Source organism: Eurosta solidaginis, chromosome 2 (assembly GCF_040869045.1).
Source record: "Eurosta solidaginis isolate ZX-2024a chromosome 2, ASM4086904v1, whole genome shotgun sequence".
NCBI lineage: Eukaryota > Metazoa > Arthropoda > Insecta > Diptera > Tephritidae > Eurosta > Eurosta solidaginis.
Genome location: NC_090320.1, coordinates 131,314,070 through 131,330,156, shown reverse-complemented (window position 1 = coordinate 131,330,156; position 16,087 = coordinate 131,314,070). Strand labels below are relative to the sequence as shown.

Here is a 16,087-nt window from a genome sequence, read left to right as displayed (position 1 = left end):
TTTATACATTATGAATATCAAATGAAAGCTGTTAATGAGTGCTATATTACAGGATAATTTTCATACAACTGGCAAGCTAGGGTCTCGAGATATAGCCCAGAAAGTGGACCCGGGTACCCCTAGAATGTGTTTATACAATATGGATATCAAATGAAAACTGTTGATGAGTGCTATAGTACAGGATAATTTTCATACAACTGGGAGGCTAAGGTCTCGAAATATAGCCCAAAACGTGGACCCGTGTACCCCTAGAATGTGTTTATACAATATGGATATCAAATGAAAGCTGTTAATGAGTGCTATAGTACAGGATAATTTTCATACAACTGGCAAGCTAGGGTCTCGAGATATATCCCAAAAAGTGGACCCGGGTACCCCTAGAATGTGTTTATACAATATGGATATCAAATGAAAACTGTTGATGAGTGCTATAGTACAGCATAATTTTCATACAACTGGGAGGCTAGGGTCTCGAAATACAGCCCAAAGCGTGGCCCCGGATACACATAGAATGTGTTTTTACCTTATGGGTATCAAATTGAAGCTGTTGATGTATGCTTTAGTACAGAGTAAGTTTTACACCGCTGGGTGACTACGTTCTCGAGATATAGGCCAAAACATGGACCCGGATACACCTAGAATGTGTTTTTATATTATGTTTTTATATACCGCCAAAGTCTACCCTTTTTTTCGCTACGTGCCTAGGGTCTTGAGACCAAACGTGGACCGGGGTACCCCTAGAATGTGTTTATACAATATGGATATCAAATGAAACCTATTGATTAGTGCTATAGTACAGGATAATTTTCATGCAACTGGGAGGCTAGAGTCTCGAGATATAGCCCAAAACGTGGACCCGGGTACCCCTAGAATGTGTTTATACAATATGGATATCAAATGAAAACTGTTGATGAGTGCTATAGTACAGGATAATTTTCATACAACTGGGAGGCTAGAGTCTCCAGATATAGCACAAAACGGGTACTCTAGAATGTGTTTATACATTGTGGATATCAAATGAAAGCTGTTAATGAGTGCTATAGTACAGGGTAATTTTCATACAACTGGCAAGCTAGGGTCTCGAGATATAGCCCAAAACGTGGACTCGGGTACCCCTAGAATGTGTTTATACAATATGGATGTCAAATGAAAGCTGTTGATGAGTGCTATAGTACAGGATAATTTACATACAACTGGGAGGCTAGGGTCTCGAGATATAACCCAAAACGTGGACCCGGGTACCCCTAAAATGTGTTTCTACAATATGGATATCAAATGAAAGCTGTTGATGAGTGCTATAGTACAGGATAATTTTCATACAACTGGGGGACTAGGGTCTTGAGACATCGCCCAAAACGTGGACCCGGGTACCCCTAGAATGTGTTTATACAATACGGATATCAAATGAAAGCTGTTGAGGAGTGCTATAGTACAGGATAATTTTCATACAACTGGGAGGCTGGGGTCTCGAGATATAGCCCAAAACGTGGACCCGGGTACCCCTAGAATGTGTTTATACAATATGGTTATCAAATGAAAGCTGTTGATGAGTGCTATAGTACAGGATAATTTTCATACAACTGGGAGGATAGGGTCTCGAGATATAGCCCAAACCGAGGACCCAGTTACCCCTAGAATGTGTTTATACAATATGGATATCAAATGAAAGCTGTTGATGAGTGCTATAGTACAGGATAATTTTCATACAACGGGGAGGCTAAGGTCTCGAGATATAGCCCAAAACGTAAACCCGGGTACCCCTAGAATGTGTTTATACAATATGGATATCAAATGAAAGTTGTTGATGAGTGCTATAGTACAGGATAATTTTTATAAACTGGGAGATTAGAGTCTCGAGATATGGCCCAAAAAGTGGACCCGGGTACCCCTAGAATGTGTTTATACAATATGGATATCAAATGAAAACTGTTGATGAGTGCTATAGTACAGGATAATTTTCATACAACTGGGAGGCTAGGGTCTCGAAATATAGCCCAAAACGTGGACCAGGGTACCCCTAGAATGTGTTTATACAATATGGATATCAAATGAAACCTGTTAATGAGTGCTATAGTACAGGATAATTTTCATTCAACTGGCAAGCTAGGGTCTCGAGATATAGCCCAAAAAGTGGACCCGGGTACCCCTAGAATGTGTTTATACAATATGGATATCAAATTAAAACTGTTGATGAGTGCTATAGTAAAGGATAATTTTCATACAACTGGGAGGCTAGGGTCTCGAAATATAGCCTAAAACGTGGACCCGGATACACCTAGAATGTGTTTTTACCTTATGGGTATCAAATGAAAACTGTTGATGAGTGCTATAGTACAGGATAATTTTCATACAACTGGGAGGCTAAGGTCTCGAAATATAGCCCAAAACGTGGACCCGGGTACCCCTAGAATGTGTTTATACAATATGGATATCAAATGAAAGCTGTTAATGAGTGCTATAGTACAGGATAATTTTCATACAACTGGCAAGCTAGGGTCTCGAGATATATCCCAAAAAGTGGACCCGGGTACCTACCCCTAGAATGTGTTTATACAATATGGATATCTAATGAAAACTGTTGATGAGTGCTATAGTACAGGATAATTTTCATACAACTGGGTGGCTAGGGTTTCGAAATATAGCCCAAAGCGTGGACCCGGATACACATAGAATGTGTTTTTACCTTATGGGTATCAAATTGAAGCTGTTGATGTATGCTTTAGTACAGAGTAAGTTTTACACCGCTGGGTGACTACGGTCTCGAGATATAGGCCAAAACATGGACCCGGATACACCTAGAATGTGTTTTTATATTAAGTTTTTATATACCGCCAAAGTCTACCTTTTTTTTCGCTACGTGCCTAGGGTCTTGAGACCAAACGTGGACCGGAGTACCCCTAGAATGTGTTTATGCAATATGGATATCAAATGAAAGCTATTGATGAGTGCTATAGTACAGGATAATGTCCATACAACTGGCAGGCTAGAGTCTCGAGATATAGCCCAAAACGTGGACCCGGGTACCCCTAGAATGTGTTTATACAATATGGATATCAAATGAAAACTGTTGATGAGTGCTATAGTACAGGATAATTTTCATACAACTGGGAGGCTAGAGTCTCCAGATATAGCCCAAAACGTGGACCCGGGTACCCCTAGAATGTGTTTATACAATATGGATATCAAATGAAAGCTGTTAATGAGTGCTATAGTACAGGATAATTTTCATACAACTGGCATGCTAGGGTCTCGAGATATAGCCCAAAAAGTGGACCCGGGTACCCCTAGAATGTGTTTATACAATATGGATATCAAATGAAAACTGTTGATGAGTGCTATAGTACAGAGTAATTTGCATACAACTGGGAGGCTAGAGTCTCGAGATATATCCCAAAACGTGGACCCGGGTACCCCTACAATGTGTTTATACAATATGGATATCAAATGAAAACTGTTGATGAGTGCTATAGTACAGGATAATGTCCATACAACTGGGAGGCTAGAGTCTCCAGATATAGCCCAAAACGTGGACCCGGGTACCCCTAGAATGTGTTTATACAATATGGATATCAAATGAAATCTGTTGATGAGTGCTATAGTACAGGATAATGTCCATACAACTGGGAGGCTAGGGTCTCGAGATATAGCCCAAAACGTGGACCCGGGTACCCCCAGAATGTGTTTATACAATATGGATATCAAATGAAAGCTGTTGATGAGTGCTATAGTATAGGATAATTTTAATACAACTGGGAGGCTAGGGTCTCGAGATCTATCCCAAAACGTGGACCCGGATACACCTAGAATGTGTTTTTACATTGTGGGTATCAAATTGAAGCTGTTGATGTGTGCTATAATACAGAGTAAGTTTTACACTGCTGAGTTACTAGGGTCTCGAGATATAGCCCAAAACATGGACCCGTATACCCCTAGAATGTGTGTGTATTATGGATATCAAATGAAAGCTGTTGCTGAGAGCTCTAAAGTTCATTGTGATATTCGATTTAGTCGCATCAACCTGGCAAAACTGATAAATATGCATGCTACGCCGAAATAAAGACAAGAATTAATAATACCCACATACCTATTTACATACGTCCTATTCGATTTGCCTGAAATTTCGTATATAAATTTACCTATATTAGTATTTACGATGCTTTTTTCCGGGAAGTATACCAGAGACGGACTGGGACTGGGATTAGGACTAGGACTGGGACTGAGATTGAGACTCGGAGGGGGACTGGGATCGAGACTCGGAATGGGACTGGAACAAAATACATACCACCCTCTGGGACTGGCAATAAGAGATGAAGAAGAAGGAGAAAAACTTGAGAGAAGAGAAAAGAGAGAAGGAGACTGAGAAAGAGATAGAATGAGACGAAGATGGAGATGAAGCGAAAAAGACGGAGGAAGGAGTGAATAAAAAGATTAGGAAAAAGTGTAGAGGGGTAGGGCAGAGTTAGACGGAAAAAGCTTATTAAAATGTATGCAGATAGGCCAAATTTAGGGCAGAACAACGTCTGCCGGGTCTGCTAGTTATATATATAAAGCGCTATATAAATTTGCAATAATTAGAGTAGTCGCGCTCGTTTTCGTCCCAAAGGATAGAACAATGGTAGCATAAAAAATACAAGCAACCTGATTGTAGAGGAGGATATTAACTTAGGACAATACTCGACCAGGATAAAAAATACCGGCAATCTAGCACTTGTAAAGAAATAAAAAGATAGTTGTCCCTTAGGAGACAAATTGGTCAAAAATAATATATACTGCAGTAGGAAAATTTAAAAAGAAAATAAATACCCCAGTTCTCAAAGATCTAATAATTACACTAAACCTAGAGGTTGTGAATGTGACAAATCGCGATAAAATTAAAATAATTCTTCATACATATCATGACGATTCTGCATTGGTGGCCGGCCAGAAATCGCATGACATATAATATCAGAAAAAAAAAACATTGCTGGAAAATGTGAAAGATATAAAAAGAATATTTAAAGATATGAAAAATGTTTGCATCCACTGTACCTTCCTTTTACCCATTAGTTGAACTACTCCTACTACATAACTACCTTGCTTTTCCATCAACTCCAGCTTCTCAATTTTCCGTATAATTAGCTACAGCTTTTTTTATCTTATTCCCCATGTTCTAAGTAATAATAGAACCCAAATGAAATCAAAATAACAATGAGAAGGCGTTGTTTAATAAAAATAGTTAATGTAAGAATCATTTATCTTTATTGTTTGGTAGAAATAACACAGTAAAGAAATAAATATAAATATTTATATGCATACCTAGTTAAGTTAGATAGTAGATATATAAGGGCCCGGTAGAATAGAACATATCAATAGGAAAAATGTTGTTACTTTAATTCCCTTAGAAGTAAATATTAAATGAAAAATAAATTCACTTCAATTTTCTATACAGTAGAAAAATAGGTAAGAAAATAATAACACTTAAACCTTATAGAGTAAAAAATGTTGATAAAAATAACAATTTTTCATTAATACCACACAGAATAGGAAATAGCGATAGGACAGTAAAGATAAGGCAATTATAATTCATAAAAATAGGCTTAAAACAATATAAGACCTTCAGTAATATCCAAAACAATTTAACAAAAAACAAAAAGAAAAACAACAAAAAACAAGAAACAAATGTGAACTCAATTTGTACACATGCAAAGAAAAAAAAAACTAAAAGCAGCATGATATGTTCAAATGTAAAAAAGAAGAAAAAACAAACGAAAATGCTGACTTTCGTACATGGGTACACATGCAAAACAAATGTGAACAAATAAAAACAAATATACCACATAAACAAACAAACTCATTACTTTTGGCATCAAGTTACCATTATGTCATAAATTACTACCACACAACAACTGAAATTTTGTAAATCGAAGCAAATTAGATGGGTCATTAAACGTAAAATATACGGAACGGCACACTTAATCATGTCAATGCCAATAAGAATATGCACACATAATTGGGGCACAAATTATGTATAACCATTATCCAAAGGCCGGTGGTGCGATGTGCACTTAGAATTAGTTCCGCTTTCACTATATTCAATTGTTCAATACATATTTACACACATGCAGACCTCACACGTCACGATATATTAATACCGAATTGCTAAGTATGCACATATACTCCACATATTTATTTATATCGGTCAATTGGTTACGCAGACTTATACACTTTGGCCATATACACACATATGTACTCACGTACCTAAATAAGGTCATTTCAATATGCTGACTTCGCATACAGGAAATATGTAAACTTAATTTGTAAGTATTAGAGTAAATAGGTATCTGTAGAATAAGAATATTTTGTATAAAAGGGAAAGTAATTTCCAAATAAAGAACACTTATGATTCTACCATCAATTACCGCATTTCAATTTATTATACTTGTACGAATTTTTGGTGCTAGCATCTTGTTTGTTGTTATTGTTCTCTTTTAAAGTTCTTTTTCCGTTGTCCGCTCGCGCCATATATACTTCAACCTTGCTGTTAGGTGATTCTTCTTTTCGTGTCTCTACGTTGGCCTTCTTCAGTAAATTTTATTTTTAATGCAGCGAATTTTGGTAAATCGTCTCTACTTTCCAGCCCAACAACAAGATTTTCATATGGCTTGGGCAAACTAGCGAATAACATTTTTATGTACATATGATTCCTCATGGATACTGACTCCTATTTCTGCTAATTTGTCCACAGTTGACGAAAAATTACACAAATATTGTTGTATGCACTCGGTGTTGTTCATTTACTTCGATTTCATTCTTGTCAGTGGGAATTGGTTTGGCTTCTTCGCCTGGTACGACGCTCCATATGTATTGATGAACGATATCAGTTTTTATTTCTAGACTCCATGAATCGTAGTTAAGAGTCATTTAATTTCTCGATTGAATATAATGAAGAACTCATCTTCTTGATTTTCCTGTGTAGTGGTTATAGCAGCTGTGGTCCATAACCTGTTATATAATTACTTACTTAAAGTCCGTAGAAGCAGAGTAAAACGACACACGTTTATTCAGTAATTCAGTTTAATTCGAAGTGAATGAGTAATTGATGAAGGGTAAATTATAATGATATTAATTTATAATAAATCAGAGATGCTCATTAAGTAAATATGTGGGTTGCAGAGTTTCCATATGAATTCAGTATGTTTAACACCATTTCTGTTTTCAAAAGACGTAATCTAAAATTATTATTTGCCCAGATTACGTATTAATGCGTTTTATTTACATATATAAGATTTTAACCAAGGAAATTTGGTAATACACCATGCTGGATATTGAATACAAATTTCATACTATGGAAGAATATTAGCTGTTTTACACTCAACCAATTTAGTGCTTCGATCATGTTTTTATGGGAGTACTGTATGTCATGTTTAAGTTACATCGCATAGCTTTATTTTGCATAACTTGTAGCTAGTCTACCTGTATTTCATTGGCAATAAAGAGTATTGTGGGGGATATATGAAATGCCGCTCAATGATGGATTTATAAACATTCAGCTTGTATTTTCTACTAATAAATCTACATGACCTCTTTCAAAAACACATTTTACTGTCAGTCTGAGCCCCTAACTACGTGAAATATTTAATTTCGTCAATGTTCAGTTCATTATTTTTTAGCTCGATTTCGCAAGCGCATTCGCTGCAACCCTACTCGGAGATGGACGGTAGCAGATGAAGAAGTCTCTTTTTGAATATTTGCTGAAAAATGGGCTACTTGAGGTTTGTTTTTGTTTGCACAGAAGTAAAATAAAATTATTTGGAAATATACATATATACATACCTGCATACGTTTATTTTGCAGAGGACGTACGCTCAAGTTTACCATAAGCGGTTTTGCGAGGAGAAGAATGTCACAATTGAGTGGAAGCTGGTGCGTGCAAAAGTGAGGAACACGACGCCTGGCTACAATAAAGCCAAAGCATGGGGGGTCGACGGAAGCAGGGATCATGACCGGCGATACCATGAAAGGTATGTAGGTTCTTAAAGTATTTCTTTGCCGATTAATTACAATAGCCAACATTTTTTTCCAAGGAACTTTGCTAAAAATGTGCACATCTTTTTACGAGCAGTAAGCCGGATTTGCGAGTCTTCCGTAATCGAAGACACAATGATAAATTTAATTGAAGAGGGCCAAATAACCGAATTGACTGAAGAAGGCCAAATAATTGAAACCGAATTACGGAAAGCTCTCATGTTCCGGTATTCTCTTCTAGCATGACACCAACCACGAGCTCTCAGAGTCCAACAGCAGGCATGAGCTGTAAAGGTATATGCAGCCGGACAGCAGCTTCGGACATTATCATGGCGGAACGATACAAGGTGGCAGCATGGTGACATACCTACAAACATAAATAAAAATTCCATAAACTTTGTAGCTGAAGCAATGGCATTCAAGAAGCAGAAACTATAGCAAGAGAGAAGGAGTTAGTCATAAGGGAAAACGAATTTATCCTCTGTAGGGTATTAGTAATGGATTAATTTTTATTAATTTAATTTAATTAACCTTTGTAAATTTATTACTTTGGATTTTTGCAATTCTCAATGTGTATCCAAATGTTATTTTTCAATGTTGGATTTTGTAACATCAAAATTTTCATTCTTTGAAATTTGTTAAACAAAAATATTAATAGATTTTAATAAATTATAATTGAAATATATTAAAAAAAAATAATTTTCATTGTAACTAAAATTTGGCTATCCTGCCTGTACGCCTAAAAATGTGCTACTACAAACTAATATAATTAATTAGTGCGCCTAAAATCAGGCAAAAGAGAAAATATTGAATAGTGAATAATAATAAAAGCAGTGTTGTGCAAAATAAAAGCACCGTTAGAAACACATATAAAAGTAATAAAATTGAGCAGACGCAGTGACGAGGAAATAGAAAATTTATACACACACCCACAAACCAGCAAAATTAGAAAGAAGGAAAAGCGTGAAAGAAGAGAAATAAAGTAATGTGTATTTAGAAATTGTGGAAGAGAACAGTTCCGGAAATCCTTGTTTGTGTGTGAAACAAATAAATAAGAAAAATATTTAAAAAGCGTATATAAAGAGCAATAACCTTAAATTGTCAAGTACAACAAGTAGCAAGAACATTCACACTAAAAACCTACCTACATTTGTGCCGAGGAGCGAAAACCAGTGTCGGATCCAGGCGATGTATAATCTATAAGATCGTCCTAATCGCTCCCTCTCCCAAGATCTGCAATTTATAATACTTCGGTTGAAATATTTTATGAAATGAATAGTTTAAATATATATTCATTTACAATTTCCATTTGTTTCGCTGTGGGTAAAATCAGCAGAAAAAATTTACCATTCTGGTATTTGAAGAAAGAATTGCGTACTTTTCGCTGAAATTTGGCAGCCTTGGTCGCTATTACATGATCACGGTTGACACACCACATCTTTTTTCTGAACAAAAATTCCTTTTGGAAAAACAAAAGAAGGACCAATATTTTTAAAATGTCACAAAAAAATTATTTATATAGGCCTTCGCGAATTTTAGTCCCTACATCGCGTTACTATTTGGCAACAGTAATACATTCACGTCAGGTAATCTGACTTATACTATACATAATTCTACATAAAGATAAAAAAATATGTAAGCTCTTAGTAGTTGATGGTACCTATCTTCATCTGGTCCGAAATTCGGTTAATGCAGTAGAAATTCTTTGAAAGTCAAGGGCTCGTACTTTATGAACAATGTGGAGAGTTGCTTAAATGTGGATCAACTTTTAGTATTTTTCAGCTAAGATAACTAATAAAAATAGTCGTGAATTAGCCTAATTAACACATTTATAATGTTTCAAAACCTGTATAAGAGCTTTCAATACACGACCTCGAAAAACGGAATAATAAGATATACTTTCCAACAGGTTGTTTAGGGTTCACAATAAGCGTAAATTTTTCATGAAACAAACTTTCTCATCAACATAAATAAAAAATGAGGGTTTTCCCAAAACAAAGTGAACACTTGTTATTTTCACCTTATAATTATTTAACCGGAATTTAAGCTTAACTTATTGCTTTTGCATTAGAGGTTCTGAGTATGTGTGATAGCTATACTTTTCCACAAGTTGCTTTGTATTCTGGCTACGCTTCCAGTTAGTAACGCAACCGCCGAAAGGAGTTTTTCAAATCTTCAGCGCCTTAAAACCTGGTTGCGTATTGTAATGAAAGAGGAGCGATTAACGGGCCTAGCTCTTTTAAAGTCGCATAGTCAGGAAAGAGGGAGATTGAATTTACAATATAAAACAATTTATCAACAATTCAACACAAACATATGTAAGTACTTATATATTAATTAATTTTATGTTACATCCATATGCTGGCTTGCAGTGACTGACAATTGCAATATTTTAGTTTTCATTGAAACATTAAAAATTATAGAAAGAGTTGACATTTTTATTACAATTGTCAGTCAATGCAAGCCAGAATATTTGTTGAAGTATATTGCACGGCACACTTATATACAACGTTCATATTCAAGCAAACCTTTTTTTCGTTATTCTATGTTCTTTGTAAAACATTCAACTTGTTCAAATGAAATCGGTATGACTTGCTTTTTAACTGGGTCCGAGTAAACATCTCAATAAATATATTATAACTGAAGTAACTTGTTTTTCTCCATTGGGTACCAGAAGCAAGTGTGGTATAGAAAGTGTTCTTGTAAATCCAAAGATATCTCAAGAGATATAAGCATAAATTTCAAGAGATTATGTGATCAGGTGCAAATTCCTTGGTACCTAGAACATAGTAAGTGCGAGAATAGTCACCAAAAAGAAATAATTGGTGAAACGCAATATATACGTATACAATAAGTTTGTATAGCAACGATGAGTTCGTCTCTGATCAATTTTGCGAAATTGGATGAGTCCAATTATGACTCGTGGAGCATCCAGCTCAAGCGTGTACTAATACATCAAGAATTGTGGGCAGTAACTTCTGGTAGTGAAGCTTGTTCAGAGCCTGCGGAAAATGGCGACAATAAAGAAGTTTTAACATGGAAAGCTAAAGATGAAAAAGCATCTGCTACAATTATTTTAAGCATTGGCGTTATGCAGATAAAAATTGTACGACGGCAAATGAATCATGGAATACTTCGCGATGTGCACAGACCAAAAGGGCCAATATGAAAAGTGACGCTATTCAAACGCTTACATGACAACTTAATATAAACGCACGCAAGTCATTTTCTGTCAAAAATGTCTCATGCACATACAACTTGTATGAGAGTAACCCAAATTGAATTTGCTGCGTAAAAACCTAACTCGATTTCCAATTTTTGTTCTGCGTGGCATTTAGATTTGACGTTTGCACACATGCTATAAACTGTCGCAACGCTTACTTATTTGGGTTAGAACAAAAAACGCCGGTTTGCGTGCGCTAAAAAAACGCAGTGCGGTTTAGGTTGGCATGTTACTTCGAATGCGTATGACCGATGGTGAGTGCGTGCAACAATATGTGCGTAATTTTGTGACAGTGGCAGAGAAGCTTGGAGAAATTACCGTATCGCTTCAAGATGAGTTTTTAGTGAGAATGCTACTCGCCAGTTTGCCAAAATCTTTCGAAAGTTTGGTGGTTGCATTGGAATCAAGAGATGATCTTCCAAAGCTAAGTGCTGTAAAGATTAAGCTAATAGAAGAAGGCGGGCGACGCAAGTGTCCGAAGTCTGAAAATACAGAAGGTCACGTACAAGCATTTATGGTGCGCCAAAATACATGCGCAAAATATACAGCAAAAAATTAACAGGCAAACACATGGTCGGGTACATCAAACAACAACAAAAACAAGCATCAAAATTCAAATTGTTGTGGCAAGAAATGCCACTTTGCAGCCGAGTGCAGAGAGAAACAACAACAGAATCATCAGAAAGGCGACAACTACAATAACAAGAACGGATTATTTGCCACCGTGGTGTGATGGTAGCGTGCTCCGCCTATCACACCGCATGCCCTGGGTTCAACTCCCAGGCAAAGCAACAACAAAATTTTAGAAATAAGATTTTCAATTAGAAGAAAATTTTTCTAAGCGGGGTCGCCCCTCGGCAGTGTCTGGCAAGCGCTCCGATTGTATTTCTGCCATGAAAAGCTCTCAGTGAAAACTCATCTGCTTTGCAGATGCCGTTCGGAGTCGGCATAAAACATGTAGATCCCGTCCGGCCAATTTGTAGGGAAAAATCAAGAGGAGCACGACGCAAATTGGAAGAGAAGCCCGGCCTTAGATCTCTTCGGAGGTTATCGCGCCTTACATTTATTATTTATTTATTAAATGAAATTAAATGCAGACGTTTGGTGCGTTGACAGTGACGCCTCATCACATTTATGTTGTAATCGAAATATTTTCGTTGAATTTGAGAAATATGAAGAAGAAATCATGCTACCTGGCGACAACAAGATGTTGGCTACAGGCAGAAGAGTTGTGGGGTTGAAATCCAACAAGTTTGACGTAACACTGGTGAACCTGTTATATGTGTAAGGGTTGCAATGCAATTTTGTATCAGTTTCAAGGGCAGTCAACAGTGGATACAGCGTGGAATTTTATGGAAACGCAACAACAATCAAGAACAAGCACGGAGGTACAATTTTACGTGCAAATAGTGTCAGTGATTTGTTTATATTTGAAGCAAATAAAAACACATTGTTTTTTTGCAAGGAAATCAGTTGAAGAGGTAAATAAATGGCATTCTCGTTATGGCCATCTCAATTTTGCTAGCATAAAAGATTTGAACGACAAACAAATGGTGCGAGGATTGAATGTGAGCATACCAAAATATATGACTTGTACCGTATGTATGCAAAGGAAGTGTACACATAAACCATATAACAATGCTGAAAACAGAGCAGTAGATGCTTTGGGTTTAGTACATACAGATGTGTGTGGCCCTATGATAAATGAATCAATTAGTGGTGCAAGATATGTTTGAACTTTCATTGACGATAAGTCGCGCTATGTATTTGTTTATTTTTTACGAACAAACGATGAAGTCTTTGAAAAGTTTAAAGAATTTAAGCTTATGGCTGAGTGCCAGATTGGTAAATAAACTTAAAAGTCTGCGTAGCGATAATGGTATAGAATTTATTTATAATGTTTTTGACAAATATTTAAAAGATAATAGTATAGTGAGACAGCTTACCGTGCCCTATACACCCCAGCAGAATGGTGTGGCAGAGCGGTTCAACCGAACTCTTATCGAGATGGAAAGATGTATGTTGCTGAGTTCAGGTGTAAATGAATCGTTATGGGCAGGGGCTGTGAATACTGCAGCTTATTTACGAAACCGGTCACCAACAAGGGCGTTATATGCGCAAACCCCATTTAAAGTATGGCATAATTATAAGCCGACGGTATCTCATTTACGTATTTTTAGTTCGGTTACAATTGCATTAGATAAGCGACAAAACAATAAGTTCAGAGATAATGGAAAAGAGTACATATTTGTGGGTTACTCTGATACATCGAAGGCATATCGTTTGTATGATAGTGAAGCTAGGCGATTGATTGTCAGCGAAGATGTGTTCTTTGTTGAAAGTATGACGTCAATACCACGTAATGATTATTGTTCCGTTAAAAATGCAGCTGATGATGTACAAGATGGTGCACAGGTACTTGAAGTGGTCATACAGCACAACGGTGGCGATAAATATGTAAATACGAATGTAAATACAGACGAAGATGAAATGCAACAAGCAGCATCGACAGGAAACAGCGAAAATGAATTTGAATCAGCCGAGTCAGCTGAAGAAGAAGAAGCACCTACTGTGGAAAATGGAAGGAGAGGCCGTGGTAGACCAAGTCTTTATCGTAGCAGATCAAGAGGTAGACCGAAAAAAGTATATAATATTTTGAACTTAAGAAGTATGAAGGCATTCAGATACCTGAGACAGTACAAGAAGCTATGGCAAGTAAATACAGTAATGAATGATATAGAGCTATGCAAAATGAATATGAATCATTGTTGAAAAATGGTACATGGCAAATTTCAGAATTGTACAACATTTTTTGAGTATGGAAATAGATCGTGATGGGGAAACAATGCCTATATATATTGGACAAAAATCACATATACGTAAATTGTTGAGCGAATATGGAATGAATGATTTCAGGTCAATTGCAGTTCCATTAGATGCAGGGCATCCAGTTAATTGTGATAAAAGTGAGAGTCAGAAGGCTGATCAAACAAAATATCAGTCGCTAGTGGGGTCATTGATGTACTTAGCCATATGTACACGACCGGATATTTTACACTCAGTATGTAAACTTGCTCAACGTAACAATGATCCACATTTAGAGCATATGGCAGAAGCGAAACGAATCTTGTGTTATCTAAACACTACGCAAAACAAACAGCTAAGATACTATAGCACCGGCAAATACATAGAAGGTTTTGTTGATGCAGATTGGGGCGGCGATAGCGGCGACCGAAAATCTTATACTGGTTACGCATTTTTCTTCGCTGGTTGCGTATTTTCGTATGAATCGAAAAAACAAGCAACGGTAGCATTGAGTAGTACCGAAGCGGAGTATACGGCTTTAACAGCTGTAGTAAAGGAAGCAGTTTATTTAAAGCAGCTATTGAATGAAATGAACCTTCAATATCCGAAAGCGATTGTAGTGCATGGTGACAACTTAAGCGCCATGAATCTTGTTAAGAACCCGGTATATCATTCGAGGAGAAAACATATTTACATCAAGTATCATTATGTTGAAAATGCCTATCGAGGAGGCGAAATTGAATTAAAATATTGTTGCAGTAGTAATATGGTAGCAGATATATTAACTAAGAATTATGCTAGACCTAGTCACGAAAAATTTAATGAATTATTAGGTTTAAGCTATATTATTTGTGTATTGATTTAAATCGAATTTTAATGCACGAATATGACCGTTGAGGAGGCTTGTTGAAGTATATTGCACGGCACACTTATATACAACGTCCATATTCATGCAACGCCGTTTTTGTTATTCTATGTTCTTTGTAAAACATTCAACTTGTTCAAATGAAATCGAAGTGTTTAAGTGACTTAAACTATGAACATTTTTCGTTCGTTTGTTTCATTAGCCATTGACTGTGCTTGTAATTCTCAGCTGGTTAGTGAAATATTCTAAAGACATAGTTTAAATTTTTTATCCCAAAACAGCTTGATCTAGTCACGATAAATTTACTGAATTGTTAGGTTTAAGCTAAATTATTTGTGTATTGATTTAAATCGAATATTAATACACCAATATGACCGTTGAGGAGGCATGTTGAAGTATATTGCACGGCACACTTATATACAACGTCCATATTCATGCAACACTGTTTTTCGTTATTCTATGTTCTTTGTAAAACATTGAACTTGTTCAAATGAAATCGAAGTGTTTAAGTGACTTAAACCATGAAAATTTTTCGTTTGTTTGTTTCATTAGCCATTGAGTGTGCTTGTAATTCTCAACTGGTTAGTGAAATATTCTAAAGACATAGTTTAAATTTTTTTCCCAAAGCGGGGTTTTTCAAAGCAAAACAAGATGGCTCAACCCGCAGCCAATACCTTGGAGCCCCCAGTGCTCGCCGCCAATGAATACATACAGTCAATAATTTACAGTCCACTTAAATAACAAATAATATAATTATAACAAAAAAAAAAAAAAAAAATTATTCGCCCGTCGAATCACCAAAGCTTAGACACGAAGTGACTTGCTTTTTAACGGCGTTCGAGTAAAAATCTCAATAAATATATTATAACTAAAGTAACTTGTTTTTGTCCCTTGGGTACAATGTGGCAAGTGTGGTATAGAAAGTGTTCTTGTAAATCCAAAGATATCTCAAGAGATATAAGCATACATTTCAAGAATATTGGTGTTAGCTTACATAACAAACAATAATTTATAATGACTTATTATTAAAATATATACAGTCACCTAAATTTGGCTCGACTTAAATTATTGTCGCTATTTTTATAAAAATATGTATTATTATATAACACCAACAATCCAAATAGAAACTTAAAACTCAGGAAAATTCCGCGAATTTGTATGCAAATTTTCAACTTTTCGGTAAGAATTTT

The 16,087-nt window shown here is 36.1% G+C and overlaps 1 protein-coding gene and 1 long non-coding RNA gene across 6 annotated transcripts in view; both read left to right on the top strand.

The window, feature by feature from the left end:
* LOC137240232 (uncharacterized) overlaps window positions 1-9,434 on the top strand; it is a 98,349-nt gene extending 88,915 nt beyond the window's left edge. Inside the window, exons 2-4 of the long non-coding RNA XR_010949642.1 lie at window positions 7,650-7,751; window positions 7,834-8,000; window positions 8,064-9,434. This is a non-coding gene — a long non-coding RNA (uncharacterized lncRNA). The remainder of the gene's footprint in view (window positions 1-7,649; window positions 7,752-7,833; window positions 8,001-8,063) is intronic.
* Window positions 1-16,087, top strand: part of Ca-beta (Ca2+-channel-protein-beta-subunit) — a 1,568,477-nt gene that overhangs the window by 142,652 nt on the left and 1,409,738 nt on the right. The window lies entirely within an intron of this gene.